Genomic DNA, 19,844 nt, shown 5'->3' with positions numbered 1-19,844 from the left:
CCCTGCAAACCCAGCCCTCGGCAGGGCGCTCTGGCTGATTCAATGGATTCCTGGCTGCAGACATGAAATATTCACGTGCTCAGAGCCTGTGGAGTGAGAGCGGAGGGTTTCCAGCTGTTTCCAGCTGTTTCTGCCATGGCAACGGGGAGAAATCCAGGTGAGCCAGGTGAGGCACCCTGCCCTGGAGAGAGAACAGGAACGCACAGGGACAGCAGGGCTGGACAGAGCCCACCAGGACAAAAGCAGCAGCGGAGGGATTTTCCTCCTTGTCCCTAAGTGACCCTGGAAAAAAGCAAAGCCCTGAGTCAAGGTGGAGGGAAGGGTGGGGAGCAGGGAGAGCCGAGCCATCTGCTCGGGCTGGGACAGAGCTCAGCCACCGGGAGCTGCTTTATCCCTGCTGCCAAAGATCCTGAAAATCAAGGGGCAGCCCCGGCGTGGCTGATTTGATCCCCCCAAACAAAACATGCCCGGCAAAGCCAGGCCCTGCTGAGGGAGCTTAGAGCCAAATCCTGCCTGAGATGTTTTTCCTGCTTCGTCCTCAGCCCCGTTCACAGAGCGGGATTTATCAGCTCTGCCCTCTGCACTCTGCTTTTCATTAATACCAATATAGACTCGCAGTTCTTCACAGCCCTCATTACCCAAGTCAAAATAAAAGCAAGAAGCCCTAATGAGCTGCTAAAGTTGCCAAATGGAACAGAAGCTCTGAAGAGATACCGCAGAGTGAGAGCAATTTTAAAAATAAAGCTTTTGGGTTAAGGCTTAAAGGAAAAGAGGCACCAGGCTTGGAAATGTGGATGTGGAGATTCTTCCAAGCATCCCGCTTTCCTGTTTCCATCTGATTAAAAAAACAAGTTCAAAAGAAAAGCAGACCGCAACAGTAGGATTATTGAAATAAGTCCTTATTTCCTTATAATTAGCAGCTACACTAGGACTTGATTTAATTGTTTCTGGCTTAATAAATGATCCCACAACTCAGCTGGAAAATGAAAATACAAGCTTGGACTGGCATGGCTGGAGCAAAGTTGAATTTAGCATGCTGGGGGACAGGGAAAGAATAGATATTAATATGAAAATTGTCACTCAGCCTCCTCTTTTTTCCAGAGCCATCCCACTAAGTGCAGGCCTGGCCCCCTGCCAGGGCTGGTGCATGGAGGGTCACGGTGCCTTTGGATCTGAAATTATTTGGAATCATTTCTTCTGAGCGGCCACCACTGGGTTTGTTAAAATTGGATTTACACCACACCCAGAGCAGGGCATTCTGAGCTGCTGCTGGATCCATTCCCAGGGGTTTGCACCTCCATATTTCCCATTTATCAGGGATATTTCTGTGCCCGCTTGGGAATCCTGGAACCTGGAATGGTTTGGGTTGGGAGGGATCCCAAATCCCAAATCCCAAATCCCATTCCAGGGACACCTCCCGCTATCCCTGCTTGCTCCAAACCCTGAAGGGTTTTTTTGTTTTTTTATTCCTGCTGGTCCAACAGGTGCTATGGGATGTGGAGCATGGAATGTGAGCTGGGGAAGGGAAGGGAAGGGAAGGGAAGGGAAGGGAAGGGAAGGGAAGGGAAGGGAAGGGAAGGGAAGGGAAGGGAAGGGAAGGGAAGGGAAGGGAAGGGAAGGGAAGGGAAGGGAAGGGAAGGGAAGGGAAGGGAAGGGAAGGGAAGGGAAGGGAAGGGAAGGGAAGGGAAGGGAAGGGAAGGGAAGGGAAGGGAAGGGAAGGGAAGGGAAGGGAAGGGAAGGGAAGGGAAGGGAAGGGAAGGGAAGGGAAGGGAAGGGAAGGGAAGGGAAGGGAAGGGAAGGGAAAGGAAGGGAAAGGAAGGGAAAGGAAGGGAAAGGAAGGGAAAGGAAGGGAAAGGAAGGGAAAGGAAGGGAAAGGAAGGGAAAGGAAGGGAAAGGAAGGCCCAGAGGCTTTGGAAAGGATGAGGAACGAGGCAGATTTCCGCAGGAACCACCTCAGACCCTCTCTGGAACCTGACCCTGATGCTCCCACCCTGCTGCGGGCAGAGATTTTCCTCCTTTCCCACAATTTCTCCCTGCTCTTGGCCGGGCTCCCTCTGCAAAGAGTCCCTGCTGAGGACTCCTGCGTCCTGCATCACCTGGCAGCAGCCCAGGCCAGGACCATTTCATTTGCTCAATTACTGCTCCAAAGGCAGCGGGGAGGGCTGGGACCCTCCGGGTGCCCCGAGGACGATGGCTCTGCCTGTGCCAATTGACATTTGCGTGTCCTTCCCAAGCCGTCCACAATGCCTGCTCACAAAGCAAACTGCTGCCATGCTGCTCCTCATTTGGACACAGGATATTTTCCTGTGAAATTCGTCTATTTTTATTTTTTTCCTGGTCTTTTTTTTTTTTTTTCCCTCCCCCTTTTAATTTATTTAGCTACTCCACAGAGTCCTGGAAGCAACTCACGCATGGACAAATGATCCAGTGTGATCCTGACTGAAGACACTTAAAATCAGATTTAGGAGCACCAGGAGGGCTGGGAAAGAAAATATTTCACTGACTTCCTCACCAAGCTCTTCCTTTTTTAATCGAAATTCTTTACAGGAAAAGAAAAAAAAAAATCTAAGAACCGATTAAATTTATTGGGGAAAAAAATCCCAGCCAACCTTAACAAATCCTCACGGGGGCAGGTGCTGATGGATCCCAAGACTTGTTGGTCTGGGACAAAAATGAACTACTCAGGAATGCCCAAACAAAGGAGAAAAAAAAATCATTTTTTGAGCAAACAAATTGTTTCAGCTTGGTCTAAACCAGTTTTTAATGATGATTTCAGCATTTTTCAGCTCCAAGTCCCAGCTTTGCTGCTGTTTTTATGACCCAGCTCATCCGCAGAGATCCTTGGGGCACTTTGGTTCTTGCATGGAAAAATGATTTTGGTGACAGAAGCGCTGCAGTGCCTTTACTGCAGGGTGAGTTTTGCACCTGCCTGGAGGAGGAATCTCCAAGTTTTATCCGCAGGCTCCCCCAGAGCTGCTGGGAGCCACACTCAGGGATGGAGGCTGCAGCAGCTCCTCCTCCAGAGCCACAGCTTTGCTCCCATCCCAGCAAAGCTCCCGGGAGAGTTTTGTGTCAGCTCCCGCCTCATTAAAACCCTCAAATGATCAGGAACAATTAAAGAATTCATCTCCCCCAGGGCCAGGGCGGGCACGGGGACAATGGGACAAGGCAGCTGGCAATTATGGGAACTGTAATTCCTCTAATGAACCTTGGAGAATATCGTCTACAAACACATTCATATAGATATTTACACATGTGGTACATTTTTATATTTATTTTTGTATCTGTTATATTTATGTTTATATGTGTGCTTGTAGTTAGTTATAGTTGTATATGTGTATAATTATATGTATTTAGGTGTTGATATATTTAAATATTGATATAATAGTATATTGATTTATCATGCACTAATATATCAATATATTAATATAGAATAGAATGGAATAGAATAGAATAGAATAGAATAGAATAGAATAGAATAGAATAATAATATAATGTAATTAATATAATATAGTGTAATATAACATAATATAATATAACATAACATAACATAACATAACATAACATAACATAACATAACATAATATAATATAATATAATATAATATAATATATACTGGTATATTGATATATTATGTAAAATATATTTATATAGTTAATATTATATCTATTCATATATTTATATTTACATTTGTATTTCTGTCTATTTGTATTTCTATTTCTATTTGTATTTCTATTTCTACATTTATTTCTTTATAACTATATTTATTTATATATATAATTTATTATTTATATATTTCTAGATATATTTATAAATATATATAGTATATAATTTTAATATAAATTTTTATCTATTCATCAGCTCAGAGCCTCTCCTAATGACCGATGTCATTTTATTCACCAATAAAAACACTGTAACAAAAAAAAGCCTCAGTACAAGAATTTCTCCTGGGTGTTCTCCCTCCGAGAGATTCCCTGGAAAAATTCACTTTTCTGTGCCTTGTGCTTCATTTAGAAAAACCAAAAGGACAATTTGGGGTTTATGGGTTGGTTTAGGCTCAGTGCTTGCTGAGGTTCAGGACAATGTTGGAGAATTTGGGAAGGAGCCTTTGGGGTTTCCACTCCAGTCCCTTCCCAGGAATGTTCTCCAAACCCACCCACATTGCTCCGTTTTCCCACTTTCCTTCAGACTTTCACACTTTAAACCCCAACATCCACTTGCATTTCAAAAACTGCACCAAAAAACCCAAAAAAAAACCCAAAAAAAACCCCAAAAAAACCAAGAAACCAAACCTGGTTTTGTTTCACTTCTTCCCCTAGTATAAAAGGTGAGATTTTCACCTGGGTGTTCCTAAAAATCACCTGGATTTTCACACCTCTGCCGGTGCACTGGGGGACATGGAATGCAAAAAGATCTTCAGCAGTTCGGCTGGGAATAAAGCAGAAAAAATACAAAATGAATTCAACCAGGCAGAATTAAAGGGGAAAGGGGGTGATTTGAAATATGAGAGGGAGCCACGGAGACAAAATTGGGAATTTCCCCCTCCCAGATTTACAATCCTGCATTTCCCCTCTCGCTGCTCTCATTTATTGAAGATTTTATCTAAAGCACTCCATGCCAAGGAGTGGTTTTCTACAACTTTAAGCTGAATTTCATTATATTAAAAATACATAAAGCCTAAACCTTATTTTATTTCAATTTAAGTGCTCAGAGAAGTAGAAAGAATTGATACATCAGTAATAACAGAGGGGCGAGGAGAGAATTTATGGCTCCAAAATTGCTGAGGCACTGCAATAAGAAACAACATTTCAGCCTTTCTATTAAAGTTGCTCCCATTAAAAAGTAATGGAAGCTTGAAGTCCCCCAGGGCTGTCCTTATCCCATCAGAGTCATCCCAATAAGCAGAAATTTGTCATCACCTGAGGGTTGAAAACACCTCAGCTCCAAAACCAGGCTGAGGGGCTGCTGTTGTCAGCCAAAATCCGTTTTTTTGTTTTTTTTTTTGGTGCACCCAAAAGGTGGCAGCGACGCGGATCAAAGACAAGAAATGGGAGTGATCAGCACCAAAATGAAGAGGGGGGGGTGTGCCCATTTGTCATCGGTGTTATCAAAATTGTCAATGTTAACAAAAATGTCGTTTTGCCAGGGAGAAATGAGCCCTGAGTTTGGGTGTTCCAGAGAAATTCCATGGAGCTTCTCACAGGAAGAATGGAAATCGTGCTGGAAATCTGATTTTTTTCTCCAAAAATCTTACAATCGGTCACGTCCCAGCCAAAACCATCCAGCAGCTGTAGGGAGCTGATTATTCTCCAGCTCTGGTGCTCACTGATAAATGATTTTTTTCTCTGTTTTGCTCATGCTCTGAGTGTTTCACTCCACCCAAGGTCAGAAACCACTGGAGAATTTTTTCTCCGTGCTCAGACATCACCGTTTGCCCCGAGAGCTGGGTTTGTCAGCCCTAATTGATTTGCAGAGCCTTTGGTCAGAGGCTGAGCTAAACTTAAATTCAGGAGGGGAAAGGTTCGTTCAAAACCTCTCTGATATCAACTCTTCCTTCTCTCTGCTCTGACAGAAAAAGGTGAGGCCAAGGAATTGAGTCCTAAACGAAGCTTTCACTTCATTTAGGTGAGGTTTTCAGTTCATTTACATGAGGTTTTCAGTTCATTTACTGTGTTTGTGTTAGGATTCCTGTGGCCATAAAGAAATTACCGACCTTTGCCTGATGGATGGAGGAGTAGAGGTGGGCTAACAACTCCTGGAACTGGCTTGCGAATAGACCCAACCTCACCTCACTTCACTTCTGTGTTTCACCTCCTATTTTGAGCAATTTCCACTCGTTTAAAGTTTCGCCCAGCTCACAGCTCCCTTAGCCATTGTCAGAAAAGTAAAATCTGCTAATTTGGAGAGATCTGTTGGAGAAAAGGGGCAGGAAAATGAGAAGATCCAAGGGCTTGCACTGTTGCCACCTGATGCTTCAAGTCCTTCACCTCCCTCCACTGCCAAGAGCAGGATTACTCTAAATTTAAGCTTGAGACTGTGACACCCGAATTTCTGTAATTCTTTCAGCTGCACAGTCCTTTGTAGCTTCTTCCTTTGCTCTTCCATCAATGTTTGCAGGTTCAAACATTTGCCAGGGGAGCACAGATCACCCAGACTGGAGTAACTGGGAGGATTTTACCCCTCTCACCTCTTTTATAGCTCAGCCCCCCTGACCGTTCCTCACACCATCCCGATGAGGAGTTCAGAGCATTTTGGTGGTTTGTCCTTCAGGAGGGGCTTTTTTTCCCTGGTGAAGAGTGACAGAACTCAACAGAAATCATCTCACTCTCCTTCCAGTTTGTGGACCTTGGGCCATTTTGGGCTGAGGTCACCGCTGGTTTTCGCAGCGCGTCAGCGACGCCGTCCTTCCGAGGCTGTGTCGCTCTTGTGTCCCCTAATCAGCCACGTGAGATCCCACATTTCCCTCTGCACCCAGGGAATCTGTGCCTTTCCCTTTCTGCTGGGAACAAAGCCGGGTCGGAGCAGTTTGTGTGGCAGCCTGGGCTCAGTAATGATGCAGGAGCCGTTTGTTTGTTTGTTCCCCTCTTCATCAGCGCAATTAATGCCCCAGCCCAGAACAGCGCTCAGGACTGGGCCCCTTTGGTTTGTTTTTTTTTTTTTTTGTTTTCCTCGTGTACACCAGACAATCTAAATTAATCTCTCCTCTTCAGGAATCAAAAATAGCTGTGATAGCCTTCCCCAGTTCTTGCCTCCTCCAAGAGTTTCGGTTCCCCTCTCCTGCAGTGACCTGGTTAGAGCCCACCTCCATCTGGCTCTTTGGCAGGGGACACGAGGTGTTGGTGCTGCTGCCAGGGCAATTCCTGCTCCATTCCTCTTCCCACAGGCCACAAGGAGTCGTTTCCTTCTCCACCAACAGCAGCCAGAGCTGAGCAGAGTGATATTTGAAAGGAGAGCTGTTAGAGAAGGAAGCAGAGCAGCGTTTGCTCATCAGCTCTAGATCTGAAAATTAATTTGGATTTGCTTATGGGAGTTTAATTGAAAAGGGGAAGCACCAAAAGAGAGTTTCATGCTGAACAAACAGTCCCAAAGTCCATTTTTTTTGCCTCGTTCTTCCTCTGCTCTGGGTTTTCTGCCTGTGCAGCCTGGGACAAATCACTGGCACGGGGCAGCAAGAGCTGTTTGCAGGCACAGAAAGGGTGAGCAGTGCTTGCCCAGGGAAACCACGATAACCTTTCCTCCCTCAGCAATTTCTGGGCAAGGCTGGCAAGTCCCAAACCAGATTTCTTTGCTGTCTGTGCCAGTTTATTCCAACCTGAAAGTTGTGAGATGTGGGGTGACCATCAGCTCCCCTCTCTCCTGAGCCCTCCCAGATATTCAGCCACTGATTCCTCTTCCCAAAAAAACTTAGACCAGTCCTGAAAATCCTGTTCCAGAGCTCATCCCCAGCAGGGGCTGAGGGGGAGCTGCTCCTCTTGGGTGGTCACGCTGAGTTTGTCTCGGCTGTCAGGAGGCTGAAGGGAGCCGAGCACAGGAATTCTGGCCATGGAGAGGGAATCTGGGGGAGCCTGGGTGGGTATAAAGTGAATAAACACCCCCTGGAGGCTGCTGTGACACCCCAGTCCCTCTCCTCTGCCCTGCAAATGTTTACACTGAGCTGAGAGACCCAGCTGAGCTCTGAGCCTGGAAAATCAGGACATTATTCAGGTTACAGAGAGGACCAGGCTGGCCAGAGCAGGATGCCAAAAGCAGCATTAGTTCCAGGGATCAGGAGAGACAAAACCCCACATTTAACATCTCACTCTAGCAGCACCACCAGCCAAATCCCCCTGCCTTTCAGCGATGTTTATGCCCCTGACTTAGAGAATTGTTTGCTCTGGAAGAAGCACCAGAACCTTCTGAAGGGAGGAAATGCAAAGACAACAACAAAGTTCAGTTGATGGCAAAGCAAGGCAGGGCTTGAGGTGCTGTGGAGACCAAAAAGGGCTTTAAAGTCACAGAGTGGGCACCTGCTGCAGCTGAGAGCACTGCTTTATTTTAAGGTGAGCATTAATTGATTTCTAACTGTAATCACAATTACAGTGTCTTACCCTAATTAACGGAGGGCTTGATTAACACACAGGAACGTGCTCCTGTTTTCATCCAGGGGAGAGGAGGTGAAATATGTTTTGATGCCATGGCTGGAGTGATAATTTCACCAGAGAACGTGGTGCTAATGCCAGGCAATTAATCATCTCTTGTGGTGATTTACAGCAAGCAGTGATTCCTCATGGCACAGAATGGGGTGGATTCAATTTCAGGCTTTAGGATATATTTGGCTTTGCCTCTTCCATGCTTTAGCACGCTTGACACAGCAGTTTGAATTTCTGGGTTGCAAAGCATCTTTGTGCTGGTTTTTTAGAGCTTCTGCTACATAATAGAACCACATTACTCAGAGATTTACCATTGCTTGTACTTATTTATAGTGCTGCTCTTAAACTGAGATCAAGGCAGGGCCTCGGGAAGAGCTTCAGGACCACAGGCAATTTAAACCCAACATTTTCTAAGGGTACAATTTGAGAGTTGGCCTTGGGAGAGCTCCTATTTATTTTCCTCCTGGTAAACATGACCACAGAGAGGAGAGGCAGAGAAAAACCAGCTCAAAGCCTGAGTTATAAGGCAGAGAGCTAAAATTAGAGTGGCCCTCCACACCAAGAAGTCATGAAACAGCTCCTGCTTTGCCTCTCCTACCTGGATTGGTCCCTAAAACGAGGGGCAGAGGGAAAAGAGCAAAGGGCAGTGCTTAGAGAGAGGTGTCCACTGACATTTCCAGAGCCTGGTGGGTAATTCAGCTGTTCTGGTGCATGTCAGAGTCAGGAGAGGGATAAATCTGTGAATTTGGGGCTAATTGTTATTATGGAGATAAATAGTGACAGGGGTTTTTGGGTGTTCTGCAGCCCAATCCACAGTGACTCCTTCCCTTCTAACCCACAGTGCTCCTGCCAAGTGAGCGTTTAAAGTATTCCCAAATTCAGTATTTTCCTCATTTACAGGTGAAATAGTGACATTGTTGGTCAAGGTGTCTGCCCCAGAAATGGCAAATTTCCCTCGTTTTGCTGAGGGATCAAAACCAAATCAGATTCACCAGAGGAAAAAAAAGAAAGAAAGAAAAACAGCATAAATTATCAAAGTCTGTGAAATCAGTGGAGCCACGTTGATTTTTTGCCACAGAAATACGCAGTCCTTAGTGTTGGAGCTGGTTTTCTTATTTTCCATTTGTGCAAAGCTGTACAGGCAGAGGGCAGAGAAAAGGAATGTCTTCCACACAGCCCTTCCAGGAGCAAGTCCTGCCACTGTGAGCCAGGAAAACAATCCCTGGGCAGGGGCTGATAAGGCAGAGCACAAAGGCCATGCAGGAGAGAAACCTTTCTCACCCACCTCTGCTCAGAGGAATCATATTTATTGGGGAAGAATGGAGCTAACAGCCCTGGGCAGCTGTGAGGGGCCAGAGGAGCAGATAAAACTTCTTTTTTCTGTACCCCAAAAAAGGCTGCCCAGCCCTGCCTGGGTGTTTGCAGAGTGCCAGCAGTGTTTGCTTTGGGCTGCTGGGCACAGGAGAGGCCTGGAAGGAAAGAAAAACGCAGGCAATGAATGTCAGAAATGTGATTTTACAATGGGCACATCTGCTCAGTAGCAGCTTGGAAGCCAGGATTCCTAATCACGCTTTTATGGATTGGTACCAGAGCAAAATAAAACCTCAGCTCTGCCTGAGCATGGGAAATAGGGCAGGGCCAGAGTGGTTTCTTTGCAGCTCTTGAAGTGCCTGTTATTCCATCAAATCCTGTCTTTTCTCAACCACTTTCTTCATTCAAACGGGGCTTTATTGAAATAAAAACTTTCGGTCCATTAAAAATTTCAATGGAAAAAAAAAATTTGAAATAATTCAAATTAAAAAAAAAAAAACACTGTTTGGTTTTGATTTTTTCCAGTTTTCCCCTGTAGTTTTCTCCCCCACAAAAGAGATCACAGGCACAAACACAAATGGTTTTTTGCCCTGACCACAGCAGCACAGAGCCAGCCAAACTCCAACAAAGTCAGGGGAGAAAAAGCAGGGCAGGGACTGCTGAAAACATCCCCAGAAGCTGCTTTTAATCCACAGCTGGTTGTGTGCATGTGGCCGCTGCTGCTGTGAACTCAAGTCAGCAATTCTGAGGGGGAAAAAGCAGCATCAGATCATTTCATCCATCCACACGGGGCACTCAGTCCTTCCCCTCCCTCTGCACTGAGCCTGGCAAGCTGTGCTGCAGCAGGGCAGATTTGGGATCCTAAACCTGGGAATCCCCAGCAAAAGAGCCAAGGTTTCCAAGGAAAGGGGAAAGCTCTGGAGCCCAGAGCATTGCCACCCTTGGCACAAGATAAACGAGCCCCTTGAAGGACCCTGAAACTACCACCCTCCCAGTTTAAACTGAAAACTTAAAATCCAATTTAAAATAAATTTAAAATTAAACTGAAATGAGGCGGTCTGAGCTCAGGCACAGACACCTGGAAAAGATTCATTCATCCTCCAGCTCGTGCTTGTTCCTTTTCAAAATTCTCACCCACCCCGCTCCACTTGCTCTCCAAACACACCCCTAATGAAAAGGATTTGGAAATGCCTTTCTGTTTGCTAATAAACACTGTTAATTTCCCTGATCAGACATTTATGACACTTGCATGCTGTTAAATGTCACAAGTGTTTCCTTGAGCCATCCATCCCTTCAGAGGGACTTGAGTTCTGAGAGGCTCTGACTTCCTGTCACTACAGTTCATTGTTGTCCTCCATCCCACATGCACAGGGAAAATTAAAAAATCTGCAAGGCTTCCTCATCACCAAAATAATTACTGTCTGGGAGAAAGTAATAAAGTAATCTGTGCTAATTGAAACTGTGAAATATCTGCTTCTCCATCAGCTCGTTCAATACCCTGGATAAAACACACAGCCCCTGAATTCAGCTCCTGTGCTCTGGATTATAAATTCTCCTCATTTGCACTCTCTCACAGCACTTAAAAACTGCAAGTGCTGATATTAATTATTTCAAGATTTTTTTGGCAGTCATTTCCTCTAATAAAATTCTCTCCCCTTAGGGAATTACACATCAATCAATCTAACTTTCCTTGTGTCTTTCATGAAATGAGACATTTCAGCCCGTGCTCCAGCCTTCCACTCCCTCTCTTCCTTTGAAGGTCACATCAACAGGCAAGAAGAATCTTTCTCCCAAATTCAGTCTATAAAAAATAGCCCAGAAACAGAAGCCCTTGCAGGTTCTTACATGGACACTGAGAGGATTTAGCCCAGGCCGGTTGTAGATCCACAGAAATCCTGGAAAGCTGTATTTATATATATAGAATATACCTAATTACAGCACCCCAGTTCCTCTGCACACTGGTCCATCAGCGCTGTGCCCGCTCAGCTGAAGAGCCACTTCCAGGTAAGTTATTTTTTAGGGAGATTCAGAGGTTTTCTCTGTCTCCTGAGGAAGATCAAACTCCTTCTCTAAGTGCTTCTCTCCCTAATATGACAGAGAGCTGAGCTGACCTGGAAAACAGAGCCACTTGGAAGTGAAATCCAGCAAATGGTGCTTGCAGAAGGAGCTGTACTGGCTGCACTAATTAGGACAGGCAGGATGTCTGAAGCACTGCAGGAGGAGCAGGAAGGTGGCCTGCAGGTGTTCAAGCAGAATTCCAGCTGGGTTTAGGCAAGAGCAGCTCCCCTGATTTCCAGACACTGAGGGGCAGGAGATCTTGCTGTGCCGCTGAAGGGAGGCAGGAGCAGAGAGCAGCACAGGGGCTGCTGGAAAATGGGACGGAGACCTGTGAGATCCCAACCCCAAATCCCTGCTGCCCCTCCTCTCCCTGGGGCTGCTCCTCTCTCCACTACAGTTTGGAGAGGATTCCATTCCCGCTCCTGTCTCTGGAGCGTTCTGCACACCAGAATGCAGCAGGGACACACCTCCAAAACTGCATTTCAGACAAATATGCCATTCCTGGCCTCTCGGGAGCTGGTTGCCAAGCGTGGAATTTGCCGGGAGCGCTGCTGGAGAGCCGCAGGAGCAGCTCCTTTCTGGACACCGGTGATGTCCCCTCACCCCTGAGCTGCTGGAAATAATCTGGAAATGGCCAAGCTCAGGAAGAAAAAGCAGAACACACCAGTCTCACCCACCAGCAGCAGGAAAGGAGGAAGCTCTTATCCCAAATGTTTACTTTTATATAAATATGGCCTTAATTACAGTATGAGCTTCAAAGCCCTGAGGATCCTCTGAATGTCTCTCCCTCTGCAAGCAGCCACATTCCAGCAGAAAATCCAAAGCCATGAAAGCTCTGCTCACATTTCTGGGTGGCTTCTGTTTCAAAACAAAGCTCGTGGAGATGCTCACATTGTTCTGGAGATGGCTGGGTTTACATCCAGCACGAGGCCGTCCAGCTTTTCCACAAATATTGTTCTTTTCATGGGACTGAAGGAATTTCTGGCTCCCCAAACTTGTTTATGTTTGGCTCAGGCCTTACCCCTGCAATGTCTGTCTCAAAGGAGATGGAGGCTCAACCAAAAAATGTCTCAGCCACACAAGAAAATTCCACTTTTCACACATCCCCTCAACTCTTCACCAAATAAATTGCCATTTTTTATTGGAAGCCCCAGATCTTTGCATTCAAAGACCCAATGCTACAGTCAGTGGTCTCTTGCTTCATCCCAAGGGAATCAGGGAAGCCAAGACTCAGTTTTCACAAGTCCTGGGTGAAAAATCAACAAGAAGTGGATTCTCTGTGGCTCAGATTTCAGGAGGATTGGGATGCTTCGGTACAGAGTTAATTAGGCATTAAAAGAGTCCCATCAGAGCTAAGGAAATATCATCCATAAATCTCTGTACTGCCTCATTAGCCTTTAGGACAACAGCTCCAAGTAAATCAAATGATTGGAAGAACAAAAAAAAAAAAAAAAAACAAAAAACAAACAAACAAACAAAAACAACCCAAGCCAACAAACCAGGAGGAAGACTGAAGATTATTTAGAAATCGCTATTGCTACTTTGATCACGAGAGAAAGAGAAAAATAACCTGTAATTCTCAAAATCCCCAATTTAAAGGGACACGTGTAAATAAGGGGCCAAAATCCCGTTCGCCTTGTGCCGTGGAGCCCAAATCCAGTACATTTCCAGTGTTTTCCCAGTCTCCTCCCAGATAATTCATCTTTTAGAGACTTCAAATGAGACTCTGAGTGACTCACGAAGAGGAGAGAGCTGTTCAAATCAGGGAGGGAACAGAACTGTGGTGACTGGAGGTTCTTGCAGCAAAGAAAAGGTATCAAAGCAGAATTTAGTGGGTAAAAGATGATGATGTTTGCAGAGACGGGAGAAATTAAAGCTGAAATGTTTAATTATGAAGAGATAAAGTACCAGACAATCCCAACCACAGCTTATAAATTAACTGCTTTCTGCCCAGGCTGCACAGAAGATTTTGGAGAGCAAGGCAGGGAATCTGGGCTGAGTTAAGAGCTGGGGATCTTCCTGCCAGGCAGGGAATTATTGATCCCACGTGCCTGGGGGTGCTGCCTCCCCCTTCCCTGGGTGTTCACACGTGGCTTTCATCACAGCATCCACAGAGAAACCCTCGGGTGAAGGAACAGCAGCCTGGGTGGGCTGGCACAGGGAATTCTTCACTCCAGCTTTCCCCTCAGTGATCTCCAACAACAAACCCACACACCTCCTAACCTCACACACAGCACGATCTCAGGGTCACATTTGCATTTTCCAGCCCTAATTTCCCTTTAACTGCTCTGCAAAGCCATTAAAGCCCTGAATGTTGAATCCCCCGACTTGCAGCCAGGAGCATCCTCAGTTCCAGGGCACTTGGATGCATCAGGAAACGTCCCCTCCCTGCATCAACAGCTCTCACTTCCAGCACCACGTTCTGCATCCAAGACCCCTTATTTACACCCATTAATTACCCTAATTACCAGCGGGGAAGAATTGCACAAGTGAGATAAGAAAGCCAGGAATGCTGGAAAGAGCTGGAATGTTCATCCAGGCTCCTCCTGGAGATCCAGATGTGCAGAGTGTGCAGATGCAGGGGAGCTCCTGACCCTGGGGAAACTGAGGCAGGGCCACAGCTGGGAGCGGGGTTGCTCCGCTTGGGAAGGGTTCTGCTGATTTGGAAGGGAAAGGATTTTTAGCAACATCTCCCTGACAGTGAATTCCAGAAGTTTTGAGGCTCCAGGGAATGCTGAGTGCCACGCAGAGATTTCGGAGTCTCCCGATGATTGAGGCAAAGCCCACTCAGGACATGGATCTGTGCCAATAAATATCCACGGGGCTGCTCTTGCCTTGGTTTCCCTGTGACTTCTTGTCCAAAAGTGCCCCAAACTAAAGACCAGGAGGGTTATTTTTTTTCCAGTTTTGGACAGGTCAGGATAAGGATTTTGACAAATCTTCCCTAAAAGTTCAAGCTTTGGCTTCACTACTTTGATGTTGCTGAATTAGAAATGTTTCTTCTGCTCCAGCAGCCCAGACAGGACCAGGGCATTTTTTGGTCATTAAAGAGCAAAGGTTTCACCATCCAAAAGATATTTACAGTGATAAATGAACGTTTATCCTACAAGAATATATAAACTAATTCAAATTTGCCCAAAACTTTTGTCATTCCCACTTTTTCCAAGGCTCTTAGGGACACCTTATGCTGCTCCTGCCTGCTGCCCTTTGCCAGGATGGACACCCAGCTCCCAACTGGGACTCATCCAAGCCAGGCTGACATCAAGGACTGCTTTCCTTTGCTGGTTTTCCCCCTGGAGCCTGGGCAAATCCCCAGCCTGATGCTGTCCCTTATCTCTGCCCTGCACAAACAACTCCAGGGCTGACCTTTCTGGGGGAGCCAGCCCCAGCAGGGCTGACACAGCTGATCTGATCCCCTGAAAACAAGATTATTCCTTGCTTGGAGCTGCCTGGGCAGTTTTGATCAGATGCAGGGAAGGGTGGAGGAGTCCAAAAGAACAAACTTTTCATCAGGGCAGCCCAACAATGAACCCCAAGATGACAAAGTGCTCCAGCCCACTTCCATCTCTTTTACTTCTTTCCTTTCCTAAACCCAAGTAAAATAAATGGCGGGCCAAAATCTACATTGCTGCAAGATTTAGAGGGCAGGGTGGCTTTTTCAGGCTCTCATGGGATCATTTTTGAACAGTTCAACCTCAACATCTTGAACAACTTGGAATTAGAAGCTCCTTCAGACAGGAGGAACCCACCACTGATGTTCTGATTCCTTTACAGGGTCTTTCTCTTCCCCTAATTCTTGCACTTAAATAGTAGAGAAAACAGAGGTACCAAAGCCCCTAAAGATAACATTTGTACCACAAAATCCCTGAAAAATCTGACGTCTGTAGAGTCAGGACTTACCCAATGGCTTGAACAGTAATTTCTCCAACAATTTTAGCCCAGAAAAAAGGGAGACTGAACAGGCCTGGCTCTCTGGAGAGAGGCACCAGCCACAGATGTTTCTATTTTGAGTAAAACCGAACTGCAAAGTCAAGAGGAAAACCAAAAAAACAAGCACAGGGCAAAGAAAAAATCCCCAAGCCACACAAAAAGGGACTTAAACCTCTACCAGCAGCCAAGAGTGGGAGAGAAAAGTTGCAGCCAGGCTGAATTTTCCAGCCCAGAGCTCTCCCTTGCAGACACTGAGGGGGCAGAGGAGCAGCCTGGTAAAGTTTGGTTTTCCCTGAGCTGGGCATTTTCTGTTCTACTGGATCACAAAATCATCTGGGCTGGAAAAGACCCCCAAGGCTGAGTCCAAGCACGTCAATGAATGCTGAAAAGTGCATTTTCTGGAGCAAACACGGCAGGTCAGGGCTGATCTGTGTGTGTTCCATCCTCACTTCCAGACATTGGCACGAACCCAGGAGCTTTCCCCCAGCCCAAAATCCTGGCAAGCCTGGCAGGACCTCCTGCTGTTGATGCTCATCCTCCCCTCCCGGGGCTTTGCAATTCTCACAGGGGAGCCAGGGTTTAATTAACTCAGTGCTCCGAGTCTGGGGGCTGAGATTATCTGATCCTCCCAGCAGCAGTGGGTGATTCCAAATTTTCTACGGGGAAATGCTTGTGGAACCCACGGGAATTACATCTCTCCCATCAGCTAAAACCATCAAAACCTGCCCCAGAAACAAGAACAAGGCAGACTCTCAGCCCATGAACAATCTCAATATTAAGGGCTGAAATCCCAGACTCTCCTTAAAAAAGGATTTTGAGGGAACTGAAGTTTTTACCCCTGGACATGCAGTTACAGAGATGGTACCAGGTTATGTGAGGTGGAGCAGGGTACAAAAGGGCCAGGAGAACCCTTCTCCTGTGGATCTCTATCCTATAGATCCTTCTCCCATGGATCAGGAGGCCCAGCACCATAAGGAAGAAGAGGGAAGATAAATCCTGAGAGTTTTTTTCACAGGATCCAGCTGATCCCGCCAGCTTTTCCTGCACATTTTTGTCCCAAATCACAGCCCCTGCCTCCTCAGCTTTTCCTCCCAGCCACGTGTTGAACATGTAACTCACTCAAAGACCTTTGCCAGCATCATTCTGGGTCCTGACTCCAAAGGGAACAGCCCTGACAGGGAAGGGAGCTCTCCCCAGAGGTTTCAGTCCCAAAGAGCCCCTCCCCAGGAATTGGGACGTTCGTGTGGCCGCGCTGCTCAGGAGCCGCATGGGAAACCTGCACCTACTCCAGGCTGGGAAATCCAACCTGTCTATTCCTTCTCCAAACACTTCCATGGCCAGGACAGTGGGGGACTTGTAAAATTTGTCCATTTTGGGACGTGCTGGGCTGGGGTGGAGCTGCTCCTTTTCCCCTTTCTGTGAGGAACAATGAGCGAAGCCCGAGTGACCCAGTTCCCAAATCCATCCCTCATTCCAGCTGCGTGGATTGTGTCCAGCTGGCTGCCCTTCACTGCCAGATGACTTTTAAAGATAAGCAAAGAAACCCCAGCCTTTAATTTCACCAGAACTTTTTACCACGGGCTGTTTGTGAAAGCGGGGATGTACAAACACAAAATTCCAGCTCTGGAGGTGGCTGGGGGAGTTTCAAACTCACAACATCCAGCACCAAAATTTAACTGGGACGCATTTTAATTTTTCCTGTCATAATGTTTCGCTCAGGAATGTAAATTCTGAACCTCGTGTAATCTGTGAGATGCGAGTTCATCCAAAGAAGTTAATTTTTTCTCCTCATTGATGACACACAGAGCCTAAATCCCACCTAGGAAATAATCTCTACATTAAATGAACGATCAGACTCAGACATGCACCCAGCTCAACAAATTAATAGAACTTTATTTAAGTTATAAATCTCAGTATTTGCCTCTGTGCACCCCACTAGTCCACGGCAAAAAAACCAATTGAGCCTAAACTTTATTCCCATACCCTAAATTCTGATTTTCTCATGTTTGTCTGAGGTTACACCCCATAAAATCCCTGCATGCACTGTCACAGTCACTCATTAAGGGGCAGGAACTGGATCCTGCACCTGCAGTTTAACTCCTGCACCTTTGTTATTGTTCAATCCAGCAGAAGCAATAAAACCTAACGAAGGGAAAGGCCCCGTTGTTTGTGGGCATTGGAAGACAGAGCCAGGAGTTGGCAGTTTGGACAATGAAAAGCAGGACTCCATCAGCTCCTGATTTGCCTCTTTTTTTTTCTTTTTCTTTTTTTTTTTTTTCTTTTTAAACTCTCTCCAAGGAAAAAGAAAAAAAAACAAACAAAACATTAATTCTGCAAGAGCCACGAGTTAATTGCAGGCAAATTGATGGAGTTTGCACAGGAATTGGAGTTGGAGATTAATTCAATTTAAAGGCATCTGGCTGAGCAAACCGAAGCTGCTGTTGCTGGGTGTTTGTGTGGGTGCAGTGTTGGACATCCCAGGAATCCCTGGAACCTGCACTGAACACCTGGAGCACGGAATTCCAGGCAGAGGAGCTCAGACAGGAGAATCCTGACCCTGTGTCCCATCTGCTCAGGGCCATCCTCAGCCCTGATCCAAATCTCCCTTGGGAATTCAGCAGGCGCAGGGAAAAATCTGGGGCTGTCCCAGGCTCTGTTTGTGTTTTCATTGCTCCAGCTGGGGGTTGAGGATGTTGCGAGCAAAGGTTGTGCACAAACACAGCAGTGCACAAAGCCTGAAATCAGAATTTGTCCCCAAATCCAGCCAGGGCACACTGGCACAGGAGGACACAGAAAATCCTGGATGGATGGAGCAGATCTCTGAGTGGGGAGAAAATAGCTGGAACAACAGCCCCAGGCTCTGCAGAGCCAGGGATTCTGCCCCAGAGGGGAAAAGAGGTGGAAATCAGGAATAAAACACAAGGGGAGAAGAGGTGAAATCAGGAATAAAACACAAGGGGAGAAGAGGTGAAATCAGGAATAAAACACAAGGGGAAAAAGAGGGGAATAAAACACAAGGGAAGTCCTTCAGCCTCTGAGCAGCAGAAATGAGGGTGGGAAGTCACAAAGTCACACTGCTACTTTTGTAAATCAGGCCGCAAATCCCAAATCCTTCTTCATTTCCCTGCACCCAGCAAAGCACACACTTCAGCCCCTGATTTCAGCGCTGCTTTCAGCCCCTGTTCCCTCAGCCCAGGCTGATGGGAGGCAGCTGCTGCAGTGCTGGGGGCTGAGCTGCTGCCAAGGCTTCCCCTCAAAGGAAATCCCAGTTTTTCCATTATTCCCACACTGGCTGAGGCCCTGTGGAAATGCTGCAGAGGTTCCTTCCGCTCTGGATTTCTCCATTTAAGCACAGAGAGAAGAAGAATCACCTTACAACAGAAGGTGTTGATCAGTTTTGTTGGGAAAAGCCTCCCTTTCCCTGGGGAAAATGGAAAAATCTCATCAAGAAAGCCAAGTTGGGGATGTCTGATCTCATTTGTGCTGTATGGGGAGGTAGAGCCCAACTCTGCCAAGCACAGGGCTGGAAATTCACTCCATGTTCAGTCTCTGATCTTCCTTTCTCCTCCCTCCCTCCCAAGAAACAGCCCCCAAAGAAAAAAAAATCAAATAAATAAATGTGTACACAAACTGCAGCCATTCTGAGAGTCCAATATGGAGCAACAGCCCCCAGATTAACAAAAAAAATCAAATAAATAAATGTGGACACAAACTGCAGCCATTCTAAGAGTCCAATATGGAGCAACAGCCCCCAAAGAAAAAAAAATCAAATAAATAAATGTGGACACAAACTGCAGCCATTCTAAGAGTCCAATATGGAGCAACAGCCCCCAAAGAAAAAAAAATCAAATAAATAAATGTGGACACAAACTGCAGCCATTCTGAGAGTCCAATATGGAGCAACAGGCCCCAGATTAACAAAAAAAATCAAATAAATAAATGTGTACACAAACTGCAGCCATTCTAAGAGTCCAATATGGAGCAACAGCCCCCAAAGAAAAAAAAATCAAATAAATAAATGTGGACACAAACTGCAGCCATTCTAAGAGTCCAATATGGAGCAACAGCCCCCAAAGAAAAAAAAAATCAAATAAATAAATGTGGACACAAACTGCAGCCATTCTGAGAGTCCAATATGGAGCAACAGGCCCCAGATTAATAAAAAAAATCAAATAAATAAATGTGGACACAAACTGCAGCCATTCTGAGAGTCCAATATGGAAAACCGTTTGTGAAAAGTCCCAAACAGAGCTGTCAGAGCTTTGTGTACCCATACGCTGCTCCAAAAAAAAAAAGTTTTAATCTTTAAAGGTCGTGTTGGAAGCGTTCCCCACACCCCTTCCCATCCCTCCCAAACCTCCTGGAGATTGTCGCTATGCCATGGGTGAGCTGGGTGCTTGGTATGGAGCAGGGAGA

Source organism: Cinclus cinclus, chromosome 25 (genome assembly GCF_963662255.1).
Source record: "Cinclus cinclus chromosome 25, bCinCin1.1, whole genome shotgun sequence".
Lineage (NCBI taxonomy): Eukaryota > Metazoa > Chordata > Aves > Passeriformes > Cinclidae > Cinclus > Cinclus cinclus.
The sequence above is the reverse complement of the archived record's forward strand: the minus strand, read 5'-3'. Positions refer to the sequence as shown.